This window comes from Ahaetulla prasina, chromosome 4, assembly GCF_028640845.1.
Source record: "Ahaetulla prasina isolate Xishuangbanna chromosome 4, ASM2864084v1, whole genome shotgun sequence".
Lineage (NCBI taxonomy): Eukaryota > Metazoa > Chordata > Lepidosauria > Squamata > Colubridae > Ahaetulla > Ahaetulla prasina.
In genome coordinates, this window is record NC_080542.1 from 63,182,795 (window position 1) to 63,195,452 (window position 12,658).

The window sequence follows — 12,658 nt, forward strand, 5'->3', positions numbered from 1 at the left end:
TAATGGATATGCATCATGTGTAGAGGAGAGTATAAGAATGCTACTGATTATACATCAGAGGGTGGAACTGTGATTGAGATGCATCTCAGCCTTTTGAGTCAGAGCTGACAAAAATCTCTTGAAACCTTTGGAATCCAGCACAATTTATCAAGGTTCCTTCAAACCTGTACTCTATCAGATGGCTACATTTATAATTCAGAGGGAAAAAATCTTAACATTTACTAAATACAAAGAAACCATATACCACTTCATGTTAAACAATATTTTATGCCATTTTCTTCCTGCGTTAAATGACGTTCTTCAAAACATAATGGAGGACATGACAGAATAGCTGAGACAGCAAAACCACATTTAAATAGGAAATCAGCTAAAATATAACTGTTCGTTAGGATTTTGGAATTATAGGGTAACAATTTTTCTAGCTAAGGATTTAGTTAGATATGCTTGAAAAAGAGGGGGGGAAACAAAAGTCTTTGCTAGTCAAAAGAGCAATATTAGCACAGAAGGCCAATAATGCTGTATTAAGCAACTTCATAACTAGACATATATCTAACAAACAAGAAAAAGCATGGAAAGAAATCAATTTATATATTAATATATAATATTAATTTATACAAACTTAGATGAACTGCTTTTTAATATCATTTAATTGATATATTACTATTTCTCTAATGTGTATTATTCGAAACAATCAAGATAATGTTGAAATTCTCTTCTATTTTTATGGATATGAATTCCTATTCTTCCACTAAAAGCACTCTGAATCCTACTTTAAAATTACAGTATTCCCAAAGCCTAGTCCTAATTTCTTCTGCTCTGGAACAATGACAATATCTTCAGTCTCTCAAAATTAGATCCAGTATTATCCCTGGAGACTTCATTCACAGCAGACTTTCCCAGCCTAGTCCTCTCCTGAGGCACTTGCCTGAATTTTCATCACGCAAAGCAAGCTTGGCCAATATGAGAAGGACTCATGGTTTCTTCTGATACATATACATAGAGCATATACACACACACACACACACACACACACACACACACACACACACACTGTGTGTGTGGATATACGTGTGGTGTGTGTATGTGTGTGTGTGTGTGTGTGTTGTATTTTATATGTTTCTTTCAACATATAAATAACAAGAAAAAGGTCAAGGAAACAGTCGGTCCACTAAAGAGAGAAGATGATAAGGAAGTAACACAGTAGAAAGAAAGCAGAGCTGTTTAACTCATTCTTTACATCAGTCTTCACACAAAAAGAAAATATAGCCTAACCTACCAAACAAAATGTAATTGTAAAAGACAGATTAGAAATAAAAATTAAATTAAGCAAGAAAATGGTAAGAGAACACCTGTCTAACCTTGATGGATATAAAGCATTGGGACCTGATGGATTGCATCTCAGAGTTCTGAAGGAACTGGCAGATGCTATCTCAGAATCACTGTATCACATCTTTAAAAAATCTTGGAGCACTGGGGAACTAACCAAGGATTGGAAAAAAAGCTGATGTGGTTTCTATCTTCAAAAAAGAAAAAACACAGACCCAAGAAACTACAGACCAATCAGCCTGATATCAATACCTCAGAAGATACTGGAAAAGATAATAAAAAAACAGAAATGCGAACATCTAGAAATAAATAAAGTTATAACTAGAAGCCAGTATGGGTTTGTTAAAAACAGATCACGCCAAACCAATTTTATTTCATTCTTTGACAAAGTGACTAAATTAGTAGACCAGTGAAATGCTATGGACATAGTATACTAAGACTTCAGCAAGGCATTCAAAAAGTAGACCATAACCAGTAGTGGGTTTTAATTTTGTTTGCTACCGGTTTGCTCGTGGGTGCGCGCGTGATGCTTCTGTGCATACAAAGAGCCATCCGGGCACATGGACGGAGCCTCCCACCGCTACCAGTTCACCTGATCCGGGGCAAACTGGTAGCAACCCACCACTGACCATAACCTACTTCTTGGTAAACTAGAAAAATGTGGGATAGTCAGCATCACTACCAGATGGATTGGGTGAAACTTGGTTCAGAAATAGTAACTGTCAAAGAGACCTTGGAGTCCTAGTGGAAAATCATTTAAATATGAGCCAGCAGTGTGCAGCAGCAGCCAAAAAAGCTAATACAATCCTTGATTGTTTAAACAGAGGCATAGAATCAAAATCATAGAAAGTATTAGACTTTGGAAAAAGTGCAAAAAAGAGCAACTAAGATTATTAAAGGGCTGGAGACAAAAACATATGAAGAATGGTTGCAGGATTTGGGTTTGGCTAGTCTAGCGAAAAGAAGGACTAGGGGAACATGATAGCAGGATTCCAGTATTTGAGAGGTTACCACAAAAAGGAAGGGAGTGGCCTTCTTACTGAAGCTGCCTTGTATTATTTTCCAAGAGAGCTCCATTCTTGTGACGCTTTAGAAGTCTCCTTTTCCATATCATACATGGCTTGGAGAAAGAGTCTTCCGAAGAACCTCTAGAGGAGGCTCAATTCTTGCAATGCTTTGAAAGTCTCCTTTTCTTTTTTCTTTTCTTTTTAAATCATGTTTTATTTGCAGTTTTGTTTTCACACCATATATATTTTGTGGACAGTGTATGACTGGGTCAAATCTTTTTTAAACAACACTAACAGTAATAATACAAATAAGTGTGTGTAATCCTAATCTTCCAACTTCAACAGTACTATTCTCCCTTCATAATTCTTTATCATTTTCCCCATTAATTCATTTAAACATAGATAACATTTCTTTGTGCCATTTATTTGTTATCCCCTACTAAATTACTAATATATAATATTTTAAGAATTACTCATTACTCCTCCAAAACTTCAATATTCCAAATATGCAAGATTACTAATAAAGCCAAATATTAACAGTATTTAATTAATCCCAGGAGTATATCTCAAAACCCCCACAATTTCTAATCCTTAATATTTTAAATTCACAATATAGTTTAAGACACTATTAATGTTAATACAATTAAATTACCTAATCCTAAATTTCCGTCTCTTATTTTTAAGTTGTATTATCTATTAATATATATACTGCTATTTTCCCTATTTGTATTTTCCCATTTTATTAATATATTTTCTCATTATCCATAATTCCTTAACCTTTTTAAAATTCCATCATTTATTGACTTTTTAGTCAGTCTTTTATCTCTCTCTCTCTTGGAATCTTAGAGCTCTTTTTGATATTTTTGTTCCTACTGAACATTCCCTTCTATATACCCTTCTAGATGTCTCTGCTGTATTATTTGAACACCCATCAACAAGACTTCCTTTTTTTAAAGAGATTTTTTTTCCCCCTCTAAATCAGTGTTTGTCCTTGTGTGCCAAAAGTGTGTGTGCGCGCACAACCGCATGCGCATGTGCCAGCACCCAAAATGCACTGCACGCCCCACCTGTGCATGCATGTACGACCCCCTCCCATGCTCCCCTGTGCATGCACATATCCCTGTGCGTGCACCCGCCGTACAAGTGCCTCCCACATGCTCCATTTTGGGCCTGGAAAGCCTCCTGCACCAATCTTTGCCAGCCCCAAGCCTCCAGCTGTGAGGGAGGAAAGCCTCAGCCCACTGTTCCTGCTGTGGCTGGGGAAGTAGCAGTGGAAGAATTGCTAGGCAAGGGGGCACACTTTCCTCCCACCCTGCTTGAGCAGGATTCTTGTGCAGCCCAAAGCCTCCAGGTAGGAGGGAGGAAAGCCTCAGCCTGCTGCTCTTGCTGTGGCTGGGGAAGCAGCAGTGGAAGAATCACCAGGGCAAGGGGACATGCTTCCTTCCCACCCTGCTTGAGTCAGCCACCCTTTTGCTCCTTTCCCAGCGTTGGTTCAGCTGGCGGCGCAGCGGTGGGCATGGAGGTCAGGTGGCGCAGCACCCCCACCTGATCTCCACCACAGCCGGCGGAGCAAGCCAAGAGGGTTTCTCGGCCTCACTTTGACAGCAGCCATGGGGTCACTGTGTAGGCAACCCAGCCACCCCCCTCACCAGCTGCTGGTCTGCAAAAGCCCCGCCAGCCACACCTGCTCGGCCGGCAGTTCCTAGCAGGGAGGAGCCCAGACAGGTGGCGTAGGCCACATGTTTGGAGTTCGAGGTGGTGGGGCCGAGACTGCTGCCACCAGCTGGGGAACGGCCACAGCTTTGTCTCACCAGGGAATGGGCTGGTATCTGGTTGCCGTCCGGCCCAACAACATATGTTGAGGTAACCAAAAGACTTGCAGTCAGCCAGGAGAACATGGCGGAGTGATGTGTTTCTCAGCACAAGGCAGCTGGGTTGCTCAAGTGCCCCGACCCACGAAGTGAGGGACAAGCAGCAGCGGGCCCTGGGGCCATGCAAGAAACCCACGTGGGTGGGAAGGGAGGGAAACCCTGGATTGCTCATCCTTGCCGCCGCCACCCCTTTGCACCTGCCGCCAGTGGTTCTCATGCTGTCACTTCTCTCTCAGTGGCAGGAACTGCTGGCGGGGTGGAGAGGGCAGAGGCAGGCTTTGGCGGCAGTCTTTTCATACCAGCTAAGAGGTAGAAGTGGCTCCTCTTGCCAGCCTCCTCCTCCTGCCAACTGTCTGTCAAAATCCAGGGGATTTTGAAACAAGACAATTTATCCCAAAAATAATCTTTCAAATTGTTTAAGCTTTTTTCAAGCTTTCTGTGTTTTAAAGCTTCCCTTGAGCTTCTTTCACCTCTTGATTTTCAGTTGTTTTTTTCTTCTCCATGTATTTAATTGCTGCTTTCTTAGGCTTGGAAGTTATCTTTTAAAATTATTGTATTTAAATCAGGTCTTTAGAGTAAAAGTTGGTAATTATTTCACCCAGTTTCAATGCTCTGTCCATGAACCGCTCCAGCACAAATCTTGTTGTCCCGGCTTGTGACTGCCAAAAATGGCCATAGTCCCTGCTGTCGTTCAGGAAAGCTTGCTTCAGACCTAGTGACGAAATTGCAAGTTCCTCGTGATCAGCGAAGCTCTTCTCCTTCTTTCACCACCCCTACAAGGTGGCTATGACCTCATTGGGTTTTCCAATAGCAGTTACCAGCTGGATTTTGCAAGGCTCAACCGAGCCAACTATTTCAAGCTGTTCTCACCACAATGTCAACCAGAAGTTCTAAAAGCCTCCTTTTCCAACTCATGCAATTTGAATCCGAAGGACTACAAGAACGGAACCAGCTCATGAAATTTGGAACCACCTTTCTTCAAGGCTCATGGAATTTGAAGTAGGCAGTTTCCAAAGGATTGTAAGAATATTCCTCCATTAAAGTTAAATTTTATTCATTTTCTGAATAAATGAACATATTCATTAATATGTTGTGTCATCTAAGGCCACTTTATGCATTGATTATTATTTTTTTGCAACTGCTGCATTTTGAAATCCTAGAAAAATTGGTTACGTCAGCAACCAAATTAAACATGTTTTAATATGTAAGAAATTATTTTCCAATCAAATATGTAGGAGATTATTTCTTTAAAGAAATAATTATAATAATTATAATTATAATAAATAATTATTATTTCTTTCTTCCTGCAAAGAAGATAAATATGAACAATCAAACAGGTTAGGACAGAAGAAGTTAAGTTTGTTTCTCCTGACACAGGAAGGCCTTTTTCATCTCACTTTTTACAATAAAAAAAAAAAAACTCTAAAGACAAAATGTTCAATATGTATTTTATATGTCACATTGTTTAGCCCTTTAGTCCTGGATTTGTTCTCACAGTTGTCAGAGATACGTGAAGAAAAGCTGGATTCACCAAATAATTTTAGACATAAGGCAGAAGAAAGTGCCAATAATGATTTATGCATCCATACATTCCTGATCTTTGAAAAATTGCCTGGGACGCAACTGCTGCTTCATACTTCATAAACTGTGTATCTTAATCGTAAATTGTTCACTCATATTCCAGTAATAAAAAGAAAACAAACAATTTCCATTGGTTTTTAAAAATATACAAAGGTAATTATTTCAATATAATAAAACAATGCACTCATTTTAAATACTCATGTATTTAAAAATAAAAATAATTGTGTTCTGTTTAAAAGGCTTGTTTTTTTCATTAACTAATACTCTGGTATTATTTGACTTTTGAAAGCAAATCAGCTTATTATGAAAACAGTCGGGAGAACAATCCTAATGTGGTGTGATAAGGCAAAAGAAACAAAACAAATGAAATTCTCAGAGTAGAATAATTAACATGTGATAAAACAAGGATGCTGGTATAAACAGAAGCCATTTTTAATATATTGCAATGAACAATGTAATTTGCACAAATATATGAGTAATAGGAAGTAAGTCATCCAAGAAACAATGAGGAAAAATGAAATGGAACAGTAAAGAAAATAAATCTGATGATGTAAACCAATGAATCCACATACAAGGCAACTGTATGTACCTCAGCTCATTACAGGATAGAAAGTGGAGTAGCTGGAAAGCACATGCTTCTAGGAATCTTAGCATTTCATTTTTAATCTTTGTGGTGGTAAAAGCAATATGTATTGCTGGGAGTCTAACACTTACTGGGGTTTCCCCTATTTTCTCAAAACTCTGGGAGTAAGGGGCAATTTGGTGGTCTGGTTTGCACTAAAGTTGTTTAATATAGAATTTCCACTAAACATTTAGAATGAGAATAAACAAAGCATCAAATATCCACAGGTTACTGTTAAGTTCGGGAAGTAACGAGGCTGGAGACCAGGGTAGTGACAACAGCTCTTTAATATATGGTGAACCCAGCAACAGGCTGGGGGAAAAACCTCTCCTTTTATACAGTTCTGCTGGAGGCTTCGTCCAATCAGCAACGTGCTGATTTCCCGCTCAAATATTTAAAGGCACAACTGTTAATACATAACACTCCTCCCCTCCCAGAAAACACTTGGTCTTATTTACATATTTATTTACATGTTATTTTTCGACGTAGTCACGCAAATAACCTGGGCGTCTCCTAGTTCTTTCTGACCTGCGCGGTTCAGTTCTGGGTGGTGTTTCGAGCTGGTCGGAGGGGCTGTTTTCTCCTCCCAGCTCTTTCTCTGGGCCGTCGGGCTCTGGATTATTGGCCGACTCTTTTTCTTGGCCATCCGGCTTTGGATTAATTTTGGGATTTTCCTTGCTGTTTTTTCTAGCTCCCCCTTGTAACCCTCGGGTGTGTAATGGGGGTTCAAACGGTCAAGTGGGCACCGGAGTTTTCGTCCCATTAGCAATTCGGCTGGGCTTTTCCCAGTGGCTGTGCTTGGGGTTCTATGCTGGACGGCTAGGAAAAAGTCTATTTTTGTTTGCCAGTCACCTGGCTTGAGCCTGGACAATGCCTCCTTAGCGCTCCGGACGGAACGCTCTGCAAGGCCATTCGACGCAGGGTGGAAAGGTGCAGAGAGGGCATGTCGGATGCCTTCCTCTGCCAGGTACTCTTCAAACTGGGCTGCCGTGAATTGGGGCCCATTGTCGGACACCAGAGTGTCCCGCAACCCGTGAGTTGCGAATAGGTGGCGCAGGGTTGCGATTACTGTTTCGGCTGTGGTGGACTTCATAAGTATGATCTCTAACCATTTGGAAAATGCGTCCACCACCACTAGGAATGTTTGGCCGTGAAAGGGGCCAGCAAAGTCAATGTGGATTCTTGACCAAGGCCCTTGGGGCTTTTCCCATTCTCTGACTGGGGCTGTTGGGGGTAGCGGTCTGGACTCTTGGCAAGCTTGGCATTTCCCTACCCTCTCAGCAATCTCTGCGTCCATGAGTGGCCACCATACATAGCTTCTAGCTAACCCCTTCATCCTTACGATGCCTGGGTGACCCTCGTGGAGGAGGTCCAATACCTTGCCCCTTAACTTAACAGGAATTATTACACGATCACCCCATAACAGGCACCCCCCTTGAGCCGAGAGCTCATCACGTTTCTTAACAAATTCTTTGAACCGTTCGCCCGGCGCAGCGGGCCACCCTCTCTGTACCCAACCGAGTACAGTCCTTAACACAATGTCCCGGTATGATGCCCGAGCCACTTCCTTTGATGTGACTGGGCCAGAGTCCAACGAGTCAATAAGGAGGATGGGTGTCCCCGGAGTGGGGTCTTCGGTCGCCCCCGGCAGTGGGCATCGGCTCAATGCGTCTGCATGCCCCACTTCTTTTCCCGGTCGATGCTGCAGCTTGTATGAGTAAGCGGCTAAAAATATAGTCCATCGAGTCAAACGTGGCGATAGTGCCACAGGCGTTGGCCGGTCGCCAGCCAGTAATCCCAATAACGGTCTGTGGTCAGTCACGATTTCAAAATTCCGCCCAAAGACATACTCATGGAATTTTTTGACCCCTGATACAATGGCTAATGCTTCTTTGTCTAATTGGCTGTAGTTCCTCTCTGGGGAGGACATCGTTCTAGAGTAGAACGCTATAGGGGCTTCTGTGCCGCTTTGAAGTCTATGGCTGAGTACAGCCCCACCCCATAAGGGACGATCGCAAACCAGCACTAGGGGTAGTGAGTCGTGATATTGGATGAGCAGGCTATCACTTGAGAGCAGGTTCTTTACTGCTTCAAAAGCCCTATTTTCTGACTTTCCCAAGACCAAACAGTATTTTTCCTAAGAGCCTATGCAGCGGTTCCAACGGTTGCTTTGTTCTTTAAAAGACCGCGTAAAATTAACCAATCCCAGGAATGCCTGCAGCTCTGCTTTGTTTTTGGGCGCTGGAGCCTTCCTAATTGCCTTAACCTTGCTCTCAGTAGGGTGAATTCTTCTTGTCTATCCGTAGCCCAAGAAATCGACCGATTCGACCTATCTGACATTTATTTGTCTTGACTTTTAATCCGCTGTCCGGAAAATGCTCAAGACCTTTCTTAACCGCCTCCCCAATTCCTCCATGTTTTCCCTGAAATTAGGACATCATCAAGTAGGAACTACCCTGGGAGCCCTTGCAGTAGTCGTTCCATCAGGTTTTGGAACAGCCCTGGTGCCACACTAACCCCAAATTGCAATCGGTGCACTTGAATGCCCCCTGTGCGTCCTGTCGTTTGGGCTTGGCTGTGCGGGCGTCTACTGGCAGTTGTTGGTAGGCTTGGGCCAAGTCTAACTTTGCAAAGACTTGCCCTTGCCCCAAGGAGTGCAATAAATGTTGCACCACGGAACCGGCACGCGCTTTTCTGTAAGGCTTTGTTAAGCGCCGCCTTGTAGTCAGCGCAAATTCTAATTGACCCGTCCGATTTGATTGGGGTGACGATTGGCGTCTCCCACTTTGCGTGATCGACTGGCACCAAAACCCCTGATTTATGAGCTTGTCCAGCTCCTTATCAATTTTGGTTTTAGGGCAAAGGGACCTCCTCGCCTTAAGCCTAATGGGGGCTACCTGGGGTCTAAGTTGAAGGAAATAGGGGTCCCCTTGTACTTGCCCAGGCAGTCCTTGAAGACATCTTCGAACTCGTTAAAGAGAATGTCTTTCAAATTGCAGTCACTTCTGTAGATGCCAGTCACCCCCATGCCCAGGGCACGAAACCAGTCTAGTCCCAACAGACTGGGCAGAGTTCCTTCGACGATCGTGATGGGCAGGGTCTTTTTGTGAGGGCCGTACTCGACTCGGACGGAGGTGGTCCCTCGAACAGGGATGCGATTCCCCTGGTAGTCGTGCACTGTAGCCGCTGTGCTTGCAAATGGCGCTTGCGACGGACGGCAGTGACTTCGCCAGGGTGTCCCAGGACATGATGGTGATCGCTGATCCCGTGTCTACTTCAAGCCTGCACCGTACTCCTCGATCTTGGGCTTTGTAAAATCTTCTTTTCCACTTTGGTTGAGGCGCGCCTATAATGACAGTCGCTTTGGTTAGACTTCGCCTTTCTTGTTTGAACCAATCGCCGCCTTCCGGTTCCGCTTTGATTGGCCGATTTGAATTTTCGGCGGGAAGGTTGGGCCGCCTGCAAACCTGAGCTAAGTGTCCTTTCTTCCCACACCGCCGCATGTTGCGCTTTAAACCTGCAGCGTTGGCGCTGATGCTGCCTCCGCAGCTTCCGCACTCGCCACGGTCCTCAGTGTCGCGCTTCTCGGTCCGCAGACCCTTCTCATCCTCGCCTCACCTTCGGATTCGGACTGAATCTCCTCCTGGTGTACTGGCGTTGGCTTTGCGCCGCCTTGGATTGAAGAGGCTTTTGCAGAGTCTCTGCTGCTTTAGTAGACATTTCGTGTGCTCTGGCCTCGCCCAGAGCGGTGGCTAGTGTCAGGTTGCTCCTGGCTAGCAGTCGCCGCCGTAGGCGGATGTCCTTGACCTCGGATGAGTTGCTCGAGTAGCACTTCGCCTAAGTCTCGGTATCCACAGTCCTTGGACGCCTTCTCAACGCGCCATGTAGTCACCGGCGGACTCGCCTCCATCTGTCTACGCCTCCGAATTCAACCGCTGCACGATTTGGACGGCGTCGGTGCGAAATGGTTCTTCAGCAAAGTCTGCAGAGTCGGCCACGATACCGATTGTATCGGCGTTGGCTCTGCCAGGGCTTCCGCAATCTCGACCTCGGCCCGCAATGGCTTAGGAAGTAAGCCCGCTTTGCGGTTATCAGGGATCCTGTAGTTCGTTGGCTTCTAGAAAGCTCAAACGGGTCATATATGTTCCCCATTTCTCCTTGCCCGGGTTGTACGGTGCGGGTGGCGTGTTTGCCATTTCCGCGTTTCTGCCCTGAGTTTGCTGGGTTCGGAACTAGCGTGCTTCAGCTCGGTTCTGGTTCTCCTTAGCCTCGAGATCCCACCTTCGTCGCCAATGTTAAGTTCGGGAAGTAACGAGGCTGGAGACCAGGGTAGTGACAACAGCTCTTTAATATATGGTGAACCCAGCAACAGGCTGGGGAAAAACCTCTCCTTTTATACAGTTCTGCTGGAGGCTTCGTCCAATCAGCAACGTGCTGATTTCCCGCTCAAATATTTAAAGGCACAACTGTTAATACATAACAGTTACTATATCTGGAACAATACAAAACAGCTTCTATTTGTATTGTATTACAACTATAACTAAATGTGACATATTGTCTGTTTTACAGAAGCACCACAGACAATAACTGTTTTTCCAAAAATACTGCAGATGGAGATTTAAATGTTTTGCTATAGTAGACTGTCATTTTCTTTGGCTTCAAGCATAGAACATAACATTGACTGCAGAGGCAAAATGATTTGGCACTCTAGAAAGATTTTCAAATTTGAAGAAGGAGGGGAAGACATTGAAGAGGGGTGGGTTTGTTTTTTTTCATTTTTGTAGGGGAAAATAAATGTTATCTATGATTTTGCCATTAACTAAGTGAACCTGAAATTTGAATTCTGTTTATTATATCCTAGGATCTTCAAACACATTCTTTTCACCTCATCCATGCCTGATTTTCAGAGCACTAGTTTTCACAATTATTTCCTGGTACTAAAGAGTTTCTAAAATAAATATAAGAGATAAGTGAGTAAAAATAAATATAGTACAGTAAATATAAATATTATACAGTATTTAAAAATAAATAATAGGAAATACTTTTCAAAGTTCAAAGTTTTTATTGTCATTGTACATCATTATATAATGAAATTAGCCTCTACTGGTGCAGTCAGTACAAGAATATAAGACAGCATGAATACTATAAAGAATAATCTTTATACAAGGGAAAAAATCTAGTCATACTTTCCATATGTACGTCATATTCTGTGCAACATGAATATTACTCTGGTGTATGATCTTATATCATGGTATTACACACTACACTGGCACCAGTGAAATTCGTCATATTAATTCTGTTTGTGGTGTTATATTGTCTTTAGGAGTCTGACAGTCCATGGGTAGAAACTGTTTTTAAACCTGTTTGTCTGGCTAGATGGTAAAAGTGAAAAGAGACACTGGCCAGGGTGTGAAACATCCCTAAATATCTTCCTCACTCTGCTGAAACAGCAAGATCTGGTGATGTCATCCAGTGGTGTTAGGAGGCAACCAATAGTTTTTCGTGCCGTATTAATCACTCTCTGTACTGCTTTCCTGTCGTGACTATTAAACCAGCGTACCATACTGTTATACAGTATGTGAGGACACTTTCTATCGTGGACCGATATAAAGAAGTCATCAGCTGTTGTTCCACTTAATTTTTCCGCAGGACTCTAAGGAAATGAAATCTCTGTTGAGCCCTACTAACCACTAGGGAAATGTTGTTTTTCCAGGTGAGATCTTGACTAATGAGCACTCCCAAGAATTTAAAAGAGGAAACCCTCTCCACGCAGCCCCCCCTTGATATACAATGGGGCATGTTCCTCTCTTTGCTTCTGGAAATCCAGCACCATCTCCTTTGTCTTGCTAATATTTAGATCAGTGGTGGGTTGTTACCGGTTCGCATCGGTTCGTGTGAACCGTTAGCGAAAATATGGCCATGCCCCTGAACCGGTCTCCTGATCGCCATTCGCTCGCCCCAGCTGCCATGTAGGTTGCTGCCATTTTTTTCACAAATGCGCATCCCATTGCCTTGCAAGTCCAATAGGATATGCATGTGCAAAGAACATGGCGACAACAGCAGCAGCTTTTTCCACTGGTACTTTTCAGCATCCTGCAGAGAAAGCGGCTGGCAAAGAAGCCTTTTCGGAGGCTTCTTTGCCAGTTGCTTTCCAGTGGTGGTGGCTGGCTGGGGGAGCACTGAAAACTCCGGTCAGCTTGCCTTCTGGACTCTGGACCAGCTTCCGTGGAAGGTAAGCTGGTGGGGAGGAA

General features: G+C 43.4%; 1 protein-coding gene across 2 annotated transcripts in view; it reads right to left on the reverse strand.

Moving 5' to 3' along the window:
* RAMP3 (receptor activity modifying protein 3) overlaps positions 1 to 12,658 on the reverse strand; it is a 74,160-nt gene that overhangs the window by 37,102 nt on the left and 24,400 nt on the right. The gene's annotated exons all lie outside the window — the stretch shown is intronic.